The 9,360-nt window shown below is 36.8% G+C and overlaps 1 non-coding gene across 1 annotated transcript; it reads right to left on the bottom strand.

Moving 5' to 3' along the window:
- Positions 1-751: 751 nt before the first annotated feature.
- Positions 752-854, bottom strand: LOC112447212 (U6 spliceosomal RNA). Its single transcript, XR_003035314.1, has one exon. It is a non-coding gene; the product is annotated as a U6 spliceosomal RNA (small nuclear RNA).
- Between the last annotated feature and the right edge of the window lie 8,506 nt (positions 855-9,360).

Consider the following 9,360-nt stretch of genomic DNA (forward strand, 5'->3'; position numbering starts at 1 on the left):
AACAGGTTCTAGATTCATCCACCTTACTAGAACTGACTCATATTCATTCCTTTTTAATGGCCCATGTTTTAATCAGGTTCTTATTGCTGAATTTTGAGTTCTTCATGTATTTTGGATAATAGTCCTTTATTAGATGAGTCTTTTGCAAATATTTTCTCCAAGTGTGTGGTTTTTTTCCTTTTCATTGATCTTGATTTTTGTTTTGAAATTTGACTTTTTCAAATCATATGTTGTTAAAATAACTTTCTTTGGCTAGTATCTTTATGTTTTATTTTCAGCTTTTGTGTGTGGTCTTTTAATGTAGTATATTGTTAGCTACATGGAGCAAGATTTGTTGCTTTAATCCAACTTAATAATCTCACTGACGACTCTTTCTGGGATATCTGCAATGACTTTAACCATCTTATATCTTATGCTTACCTTTCTTTTTCTGTTGATTTTTTTTTCTGCCTTTTTTGGGTCCAAAATTTTCTATTCTGCACTTTTTGTCTGCTGAGTAATGTATTATTGATTATGTATTTTGTCTATTAGTTATAATCCTTACTTTTTCAGCATTACATTTAACTATAAATATTTCTTACGTATTTTAACCTATTTGGTGCTTTTATTTTTCAAACACAGAACAATCTTAGCATGCTTCAATTATCCATAATTGTACTCTCCAATCTTATGATTGCTTGATTTTTTTAAAATACAAAAGTAGTAAGTTTTTTTATAGTCAGTAGTAATTAAATTTATTTTCATTAATTAAAAAAATATTGAATGTTTCACAAATTTGTGTGTCATCCTTGTGCAGAAGCCATGCTAATCTACTCTGTATTATTCCAATTTTAGTATATGTGCTGCTGAAGCAAGTGCTTCATTAATTTTTTTTATTGAAGTATAGGTTTTTCAGGTGGTGCCAAAGCAGGAGACATAAGAGACAAGGGTTTGATCCCTGCTTTGGGAAGATCTCCTGGAGGAGGATATGGCAACTCACTCCAGTATTCTTGCCTGGAAAATTCCATGGACAGAGAAGTCTGGTGGGCTTCAGTCCACGGGGTCGCAAAGAATTGGACACAACTGAGTATGCACACGCACACATAATTCATTTACAATATTGTGTTAGTTTTAGGTGTAAAGCAAAATGATTCATATATATACATATATATATTTCAGATTACTTTCCATTTGTTACTACAAAATATTGAAGATTGTTCCCTGTGTAATAGAGTAAATCTTTGTTGATATTTTATATACAGTAGTGTGAATCTGTTCATACCCTTAATTTATACCTCCCTTTCCCTTTTTCCTCTTTGGCAACTGTAAGTTTAAATTTTTTTTTTTTTGGTATAATACTGGGACATTGTGATTTAATTATTGAAATGGAACTTCAAAGTCTTACTCAGAAAGAATATATTACAGATTAAAAGGTTAGGGACAAGTTATTTCAGCATTCAGTAAAAATTCTATTCAATAAAAAATCAGCCAAGAGAAAAACTAGATATTTTTAAAAGACCCACGGGTTATCTGGATGTTAAAATTTCCAGATACTGAAATAGCTATGAATAATATATTCAAGAAAATATATGATAAAATTAAATCTAAAAAAGAAGTGCACAGAAATAGAGAGGATTCAACAATGAATAAAGAATTCAACAAATAGATTAAAGCAGATTAGACTCAATAAATGAGTAACAATGAGATTCATGTTGGATCAGAATACATACAGACTAAAAGATGTATTAAGAAGCAAAATAAGAAAATGATGTAAGAGACCCATGAGTCACAAAGTAAAATGTCTAAGCAATGTGGTTGGATTCCCAGAAAGCAACCTAGCCAAAGAATCACAAGTTCAGAAAACTAATACTTTATATGTGTGCTGTAAGCAAATTTATTGAAACTTTTCCCTGAAAGGAGATGTTATGTTTATTTTATGTTGCAAATTAAGGGTACACTGGAAGTTTCTCAAAAAAAAAAACAAAAAAAAACAAAAAAAAAACCCAAAAACCCAAACTAGAACCACCATATGATCAATAATTTCCCTCCTGGACATACACCAGAAGAAAATGAAAATATTCATTTGAACAGATACATGCACACAATGCTCACAGCAGCATCCCCCCACGATAACCAAGATGTGAAAGCAACCTAAGTGTTTACCAACAGGTAAATGGACAAAGAAGCCGTGAAGTATAGATAGATATATACATACACACAGTGGAAAACCACCCAGGCATTCAAAAAGAACAAAATGTTGCCATTTGCAGCAACAGGGATGGGCCCAGAGGGTATCAGGGCTAGTGAAAAGGTCAAAGGCAAACACTCTATACTATCACTTTTATGTGGAATCAAAAAACTTTATCCCTCTCTGTCCCCCTTGGCAACCAGAGTTTAAATGTTTTTTTATTTTTTTAAGTAACTTATTTACTTATTTGTGCTGATCCTAGGTGGCGAAGCGGTAAAGAATCCACCTGTCAATGCAGGAGATGAAAGAGACTCGAGTTCCATTCCTGGGTTGGGAAGATCCCTCGGAGAAGGAAATGGCAACCCACTCCAGTGTTCCTGCCTGGAGAATCCCACGGACAGAGAAGCCTGGTGGGCTACAGTCAATGGGGTTGTAAAGAGTTGGACACGACGGCATGACTGAGCAGGATATTTATTTTTGTTTGCACTGGGTCTGTTGCTGCGCACGGCATGGTTCAGTAAGTTCTCTAGTTTCACCACTCTCTCTTGTGGTGCACAGGCTTCTCACTGTGGTGGCTTCTCTTGTTGCGGAGCACAGGCTCTAGGCACGTGGGCTTCAGTAGATGCGGCACAGGGGCTCATTAGCTGCTGATTCAGTAGTCGTAGGCTCATGGACTCAAGAACACAGACTCAGTGGTTGTGGTGCACAGGCTTTAGTTGCCCCAGACATGTGGGATCTTCGAAGACCAGGGATCAAACCAGTTTCCCTTGCATTGCAAGGCAGATTCTTAATCACTGGACCACAAGGGAAGCCCCATCTTTCTATTTTTTAAAGACATCTTCTCAATTCTAAAAGATCATGGATTCATAAAGACCCAGTCATTCTCCAAACATATTCTAGTTCTGTTAAGAAAACCTAGGTAATTAGAAAGTTTATGAAATCTTAGTTAAATAGTGATACTTTCAGAGATGAAGAGGGCAGTTTTGTTCACCTAGCCAGCTGATGACTTGCTTTTCTTAACAGTCAAAGAGCTATGCTTATTATTTTCCGTGCCTAGGTTTGAAGCTCCAGATGCAGAGCAGCAGATACAATATGATTTTTCATGTACCTTTTAGGAAGTGAGTGTCACCCCAGTTTAGTTTGATCAGTGGATGCGGTTTCAGCCCTTCACTTTCCATGGCATACATTCAGAAAGCAAATTCTAGTCACCAACATTTATTTTTGGATTTAGAGTCCAGCAGAGCTTGTGGCATTTCTCTTCTGCTTCTTATCCACGGAGATTTATGTTTGAGTCTGATAGGCGTTTTTTGGTTTTCTCTCTTAATGTTTATACATATTACTGATTATTTTTGGTGCTGGGTGAGTACATGAAAACCTGAACTTCCAGTGTCATCTTGACTGTAAATCTCTCAGTACTCTTTCAAAGCCTAATATTTTATATTTGCTCTACACCAGAAAAAGATGAGAAAAACAGCACATTAGATTCTCTCTCCTTACACTCTCTTTTTCGCTGATATGATAAGTTGTTCTGTGCAACCTTTGTGTGGAAAGGAAATGATACACTGGGTTGCATAATCTTCTCATACGTTTCATAGCTTCTCATAGGTAAAAGCTTTATTTTATGGTATCATTATCAAGATCACTCATTTGTGTGGTTCTGGAAGTTCCAAAAGAATGTCAGGTACATCCATAAAATATTATACTCTCAAGTTAAAAGAACGGATTGTCTAGTTCTTTGGGTAATCTGCCGTAACTCTCCACAGTACTGTTGGACTACATGATGCTTCCCTCCTCGTTTTTATTCGTTGCATACATGGTACAACCCTTCAATTGTGCTATATCTTTGTTTTAATTTTTTCCTTATACTTTTAATAGTTTTCATCATTTGTAAGTGGCTTAGCCCTTAGGCCTAAAAATAAGAAGCCCTTTCTATTAGCTGACATTTTCCATTAATGAGAAAACACTGTTACTTTAACTCTTTATTTCCTGTTTGTAAAACCAGGCATATGAATTTTTTATTGCTGCTATAACAAATTACCACAAGCACACTGGCTTATAACAACACAGAGTTATTTTCTTACTGTTCTGAAGGTCTGAAGTCTGAAATGGGCCTCCCTGGGTTAAAATCAAGGTGCTAAGCAGGACTGCATTCCTTCCGGAGGTTCCAGAAGAGAATCCATTTCCTTGCCTTTTCCTTCTTCTAGAAGCTGCCTGCATTGTTTGTAGTCCCTTCCTCCATCTTCAAAGCCAACAGCAAAGCATCTTCAAATCTCTCTCTGATTCTGACCCTTCTGCTTCCCTTTTCTACTCATAAGCACTCTTGTGCTTACACTAGGCCCACCTAGGTAATGCACGATAACCTCCACACCACAAATTCATCAGGTTAGCAACGTCAATTCTATCTGCAACCTCAATCCTTAATTCCCTTTTGTCAGTTCAGTTCAGAAACTTAGTTGTGTCCGACTCTTTGCTAGCTCATGGATTGTGGCACGCCAGGCTTCCCTGTCCATCACCAACTCCTGGATTTTACTCAAACTCATATCCATTGAGTCAGTGATGCCATCTAACCATCTCATCCTCAGTCATCCCCTTCTCCTCCCGCCTTCAATCTTTCCCAGCATCAGGGTCTTTTCCAATGAGTCAGTTCTTTGTGTCAGGTGGCCAAAGTATTGGAGATTCAGCTTCAGCATCAGTCCTTCCAATGAATATTCAGGACTGATTTCCTTCAGGATGGACTGGTTTCATCTTCTTGCAGTCCAAGGGACTCTCAAGAGTCTTCTCCAACACCAGTTCAAAAACATCAGTTCTTCGGTGCTCAGCTTTCTTTATAGTCCAACTCTCACATCTGTACATGACTACTGGAAAAACCTTAGATTTGACTAGACTTTTGTTGGCAAAGTAATGTCTCTGCTTTTTAATATGCTGTCTAGTTTGGTCATAACTTTTCTTCCAAGGAGTAAGCATCTTTTACTTTCATGAGTGTACTCACCGTCTGCAATGATTTTGGAGCCCCCCAAAATAAAATCTGTTACTATTTCCATTGCTTCCCCTCTATTTGCAATGAAATGATGAGACTGGATGCCATGATCTTAGTTTTCTGAATGTTGAGTTTTAAGCCAACTTTTTCACTCTCCTCATTCACTTTTATCAAGAGGCTCTTTAGTTCTTTACTTTCTGCCATAAGGCTGGTATCATCTGCATATCTGAGGTTATTATTATTTCTCCTGGCAATCTTGATACCAGCTTGTGCTTCATCCAGCCCAGCGTTTCTCATAATGTACTCTGCATAGAAGTTAAATAAATAGGGTGACAATATATAACCAAGACATACTCCTTTCCCTATTTGGAAACAGTTTGTTGTTCCATGTCCAGTTCTAACTGTTGCTTCCTGACCTGCATACAGATTTCTCAAGAGGCAGGTCAGGTGGTCCGGTATTCCCATCTTTTAAAGAGTTTTCCACAGTTTGCTGTGATCCACGCTGTCAAAGGCTTTGGCATAGTCAATAAAGCAGAAATAGATGTTTTTCTGGAACTCTCTTGCTTTTTCAATGATCCAGCAGATGTTGGCAATTTGATCTCTGGTTCTTCTGCCTTTTCTAAAACCTGCTTGAACATCTGGAAATTCACGGTTCACATACTGTTGAAGCCTGGATTGGAGAATTTTGAGCATTACTTTTATAGTGTGTGAGATGAGTGCAATTGTGTGGTAGTCTGAGCATTCTTTGGCATTGCCTTTCTTTGGGACTGCAACGAAAACTGACCTTTTCCAGTCCTGTGGCCACTGCTGAGTTTTCCAAATTTGCTGGCATTTTAAGTGCAGCACTTTCACAGCATCATCTTTTAGGGTTTGAAATAGCTCAGTTGGAATTCCATCACTTCCACTAGCTTTGTTTGTAGTGATGCTTCCTAAGGCCCACTTTACTTCACATTCTAGGATGTCTGGCTCTAGGTGAGTGATCATACCATTGTGATTATCTGGGTCATGAAGATCTTTTTTGTACAGTTCTTCTGTGTATTCTGCCACCTCTTAATATCTTCTGCTTCTCTTAGGTCCATACCATTTCTGTCCTTTATTGAGCCCATCTCTGCATGAAATGTTCCCTTGGTATCTCTAATTTTATTGAAGAGATCTCTAGTCTTTCCCATTCTGATGTTTTGCTCTATTTCTTTGCACTGATCACTGAGGAAGGCTTTCTTGTCTCTCCTTGCTATTCTTTGGAACTCTGCATTCAGATGCTTATATCTTTCCTTTTCTCCTTTGCCTTTCACTTCTCTTCTTTTCACAGTTATTTGTAAGGCCTCCTCAGACAGCCATTTAGCTTTTTGCGTTTCTTTTTCTTGGGGATGGTTTTGATCCCTGTCTCCTGTACAATGTCATGAACTTCTGTCCATAGTTTTTCAGGCACTCTGTCTATCAGATCTAATCCCTTGAATCTATTTTTCACTTCCACTGTATAATCATAAGGGATTTTATTTAGGTCATACCTGAATGGCCTAGTGGTTTTCCCTACTTTCGTCAATTTAAGTCTGAATTTTGCAAGAAGGAGTTCATGATCTGAGCCCTTTAGTCATGTAACCTAATTTTCAAAGGTGTTAGGGATTAGGGCATGGACATCTTTGGGGGATCACTATTTCATCTACCTTAATACTAGTTAACTTATAAGAGTTCTTCCTATTCTATCAAGGATTCTAAATTTTGTAAGTACTCTGTTAGGTATATTAGTGCAAAAAGGTAGTATGTAAGTACTGAATAATGCATAAGAATTTCAACTACAGAAATTACTATAAGTTTTTATGTCTTGCTAAATTCTCAGAAGTATTTTTTCCATTGGATACATTAAAACATAAAACATCACAGTGATTACTTTCTACTAGTAATTCAGAAGGTATCCTAATTATCATATTTTAACATTTTAATCTGTAAATCAAGTTTAGGGTGAGGATTATTTATACTCTCAAAGATCTACTTAAAATTAAAAATTAAGAGGCTTTTTCTATGTTAACCAGTCAATGAGAATATTATCATGATGGTTCGGTAAGTACTTGAGAATTAAAATTTGGTAAAATGTTTTTAATTAAGTTCTTTCTACCTCATTTGCAATTTGCTTTGTTTTTTATGCAGTGGGAAAATGCAAATGTTTCTCAAAGGAGCTTTCATATTCATAAAATATTCTCAAATCTCATGGGGTTTATCATGAACATTAAACTTGGCTTATTATTTTTCAGGTCAATGTAGCCAAAGAGGGAACTTTTAAAATAATACCACACTTTGGGGTGCAGTGACAGGTGTTAGTTTCATCACTTTTATTAAATCAAATGCTATTATAAAAGCAATACTTTTTAAAAAAAAAAACAAGACAAAACAACTATAGCTTTCAATTTCCCAGTAATGAATATATCCTTGAAAGTAATTACTGCAGTCCCCAAACAGAGAGAATGGTTTAAAATGATAATGTGAAATAATTTTACTTTCATGATCCTGTATTGCTCTTTTAGCATTAACATTTTGGTTTAAATTCTTGAATACGATTCATTTGCTATGCTTGTTTTGTAGATGTTCTTTTCCCTGGAGGATTTTTCAGAATATTGCATCAGCTTGTGTTTTCCAGGTTCTCATTTCTGAATTTGTAAAGATGCTCCCAAAGAGATTATAGCTAAGTAAGACTTCATTATTTATATATGCTTTGTTTGAATATGTACCCTAGGATTTGAATCTATCATCAGCTCTTTTCTGAGCCCAATTATTAAGATAGTTCAATATTTTCCACATTCATCATTGTAACTGAAAGAAAGGTCTTTTTTCTAGAAAACAGCACACCTAACATCAGAGATGCAACTGGTTTAATTTTCACTGGAACTGTAATTAAAATATAATAATATATACATATCCATTGTATTATTTCCATTTATTTAAAATAGTTGAGGAGTATTTTGGGACTTAATGTTCTAGCACAAATGAATTACTCTCCTATAGATGTTCCGTAGACACTAAATCTTCTACATAGAGACCTCTGTGTCTACGGTCTTCAAATTGCTGATGATGACAGTAAAACCGCATACAATAGAGGCGAAACTGCCTTTTTCATCTCTGGAAACAGCACTATTTAATGAAAATGTTACAGATTTTCTAACTACCTATGTCTCCTTAACAGAGTTACCATGTGTTTGGAGAATGACTGGGGCTTTATGAATTTATGATTTTGTAAAACTGAGAAGATGTCTTTAAAAGATAGATGTTAAATTTTTTATTTGCAATGTAACCTGGATTATAATATTCTGCTGCTGCTGCTAAGTCGCTTCAGTCGTGTCCAACTCTCTGCAACCCCAGAGACGGCAGCCCACTAGGCTCCCCCGTCCCTGGGATTCTCCAGGCGAGAACACTGGAGTGGGTTGCCATTTCCTCCTCCAATGCATGAAAGTGAAAGTGAAGTCACTCAGTAGTGTCCGACTCCTAGTGACGCCATGGACTGCAGCCCACCAGGCTCCTCTTTCCATGGGATTTTCCAGGCAAGAGTACTGGAGTGGGGTGCCATTGCCTTCTCCGGATAATATTCTAGATTTGTTCTATTAAAAAAAGTGGGCGTGTGTGTGTATATTTGTTAACTATGGTGTAGGTCTAGGGGCAACATTCAGAAGTTCACATAAACACAGATTTTTCAAATTGTGAGTTAGAAAGTAGTAGCAACTGAGTGACTTCACTTTCATACACTGGAGAAGGAAATGGCAACCCACTCCAGTGTTCTTGCCTGGAGAATCCCAGGGACGGGGGAGCCTGGTGGGCTTCTGTCTAGGGGGCCACATAGAGTTGGACATGACTGAAGTGACTTAGCAGCAGCAGCAGCAGTAGTAACTTATATTAAAATTATATTTAAAACACAGTTTTGCAGTGAAAATTTTAAAACATGGAAAACCTTTCATATTTTCTCTGTGTTGATGCTATGACTTCTGGCCAATTCAATATGGAGTGAAGAGAGATGTTACGAGCCAGATTTTAGGAAGAAACTTATTTCATCCCCAGAGTCTTACACTCATTAAAGTTTATGTTACAACTCCCCTTTTATTCTGATTATAATAGGAATTTTGTCTCACTGCAATAGAAATTGCTGCAACAGCTTTTCTTCACATTTGTAAATAAGGATATCCTTGGAATTTAGTCGCTTTTGGGGTCTAGGGGGTGTCAGATGATCTTACTG

Source organism: Bos taurus, chromosome 6, assembly GCF_002263795.3.
Source record: "Bos taurus isolate L1 Dominette 01449 registration number 42190680 breed Hereford chromosome 6, ARS-UCD2.0, whole genome shotgun sequence".
Lineage (NCBI taxonomy): Eukaryota > Metazoa > Chordata > Mammalia > Artiodactyla > Bovidae > Bos > Bos taurus.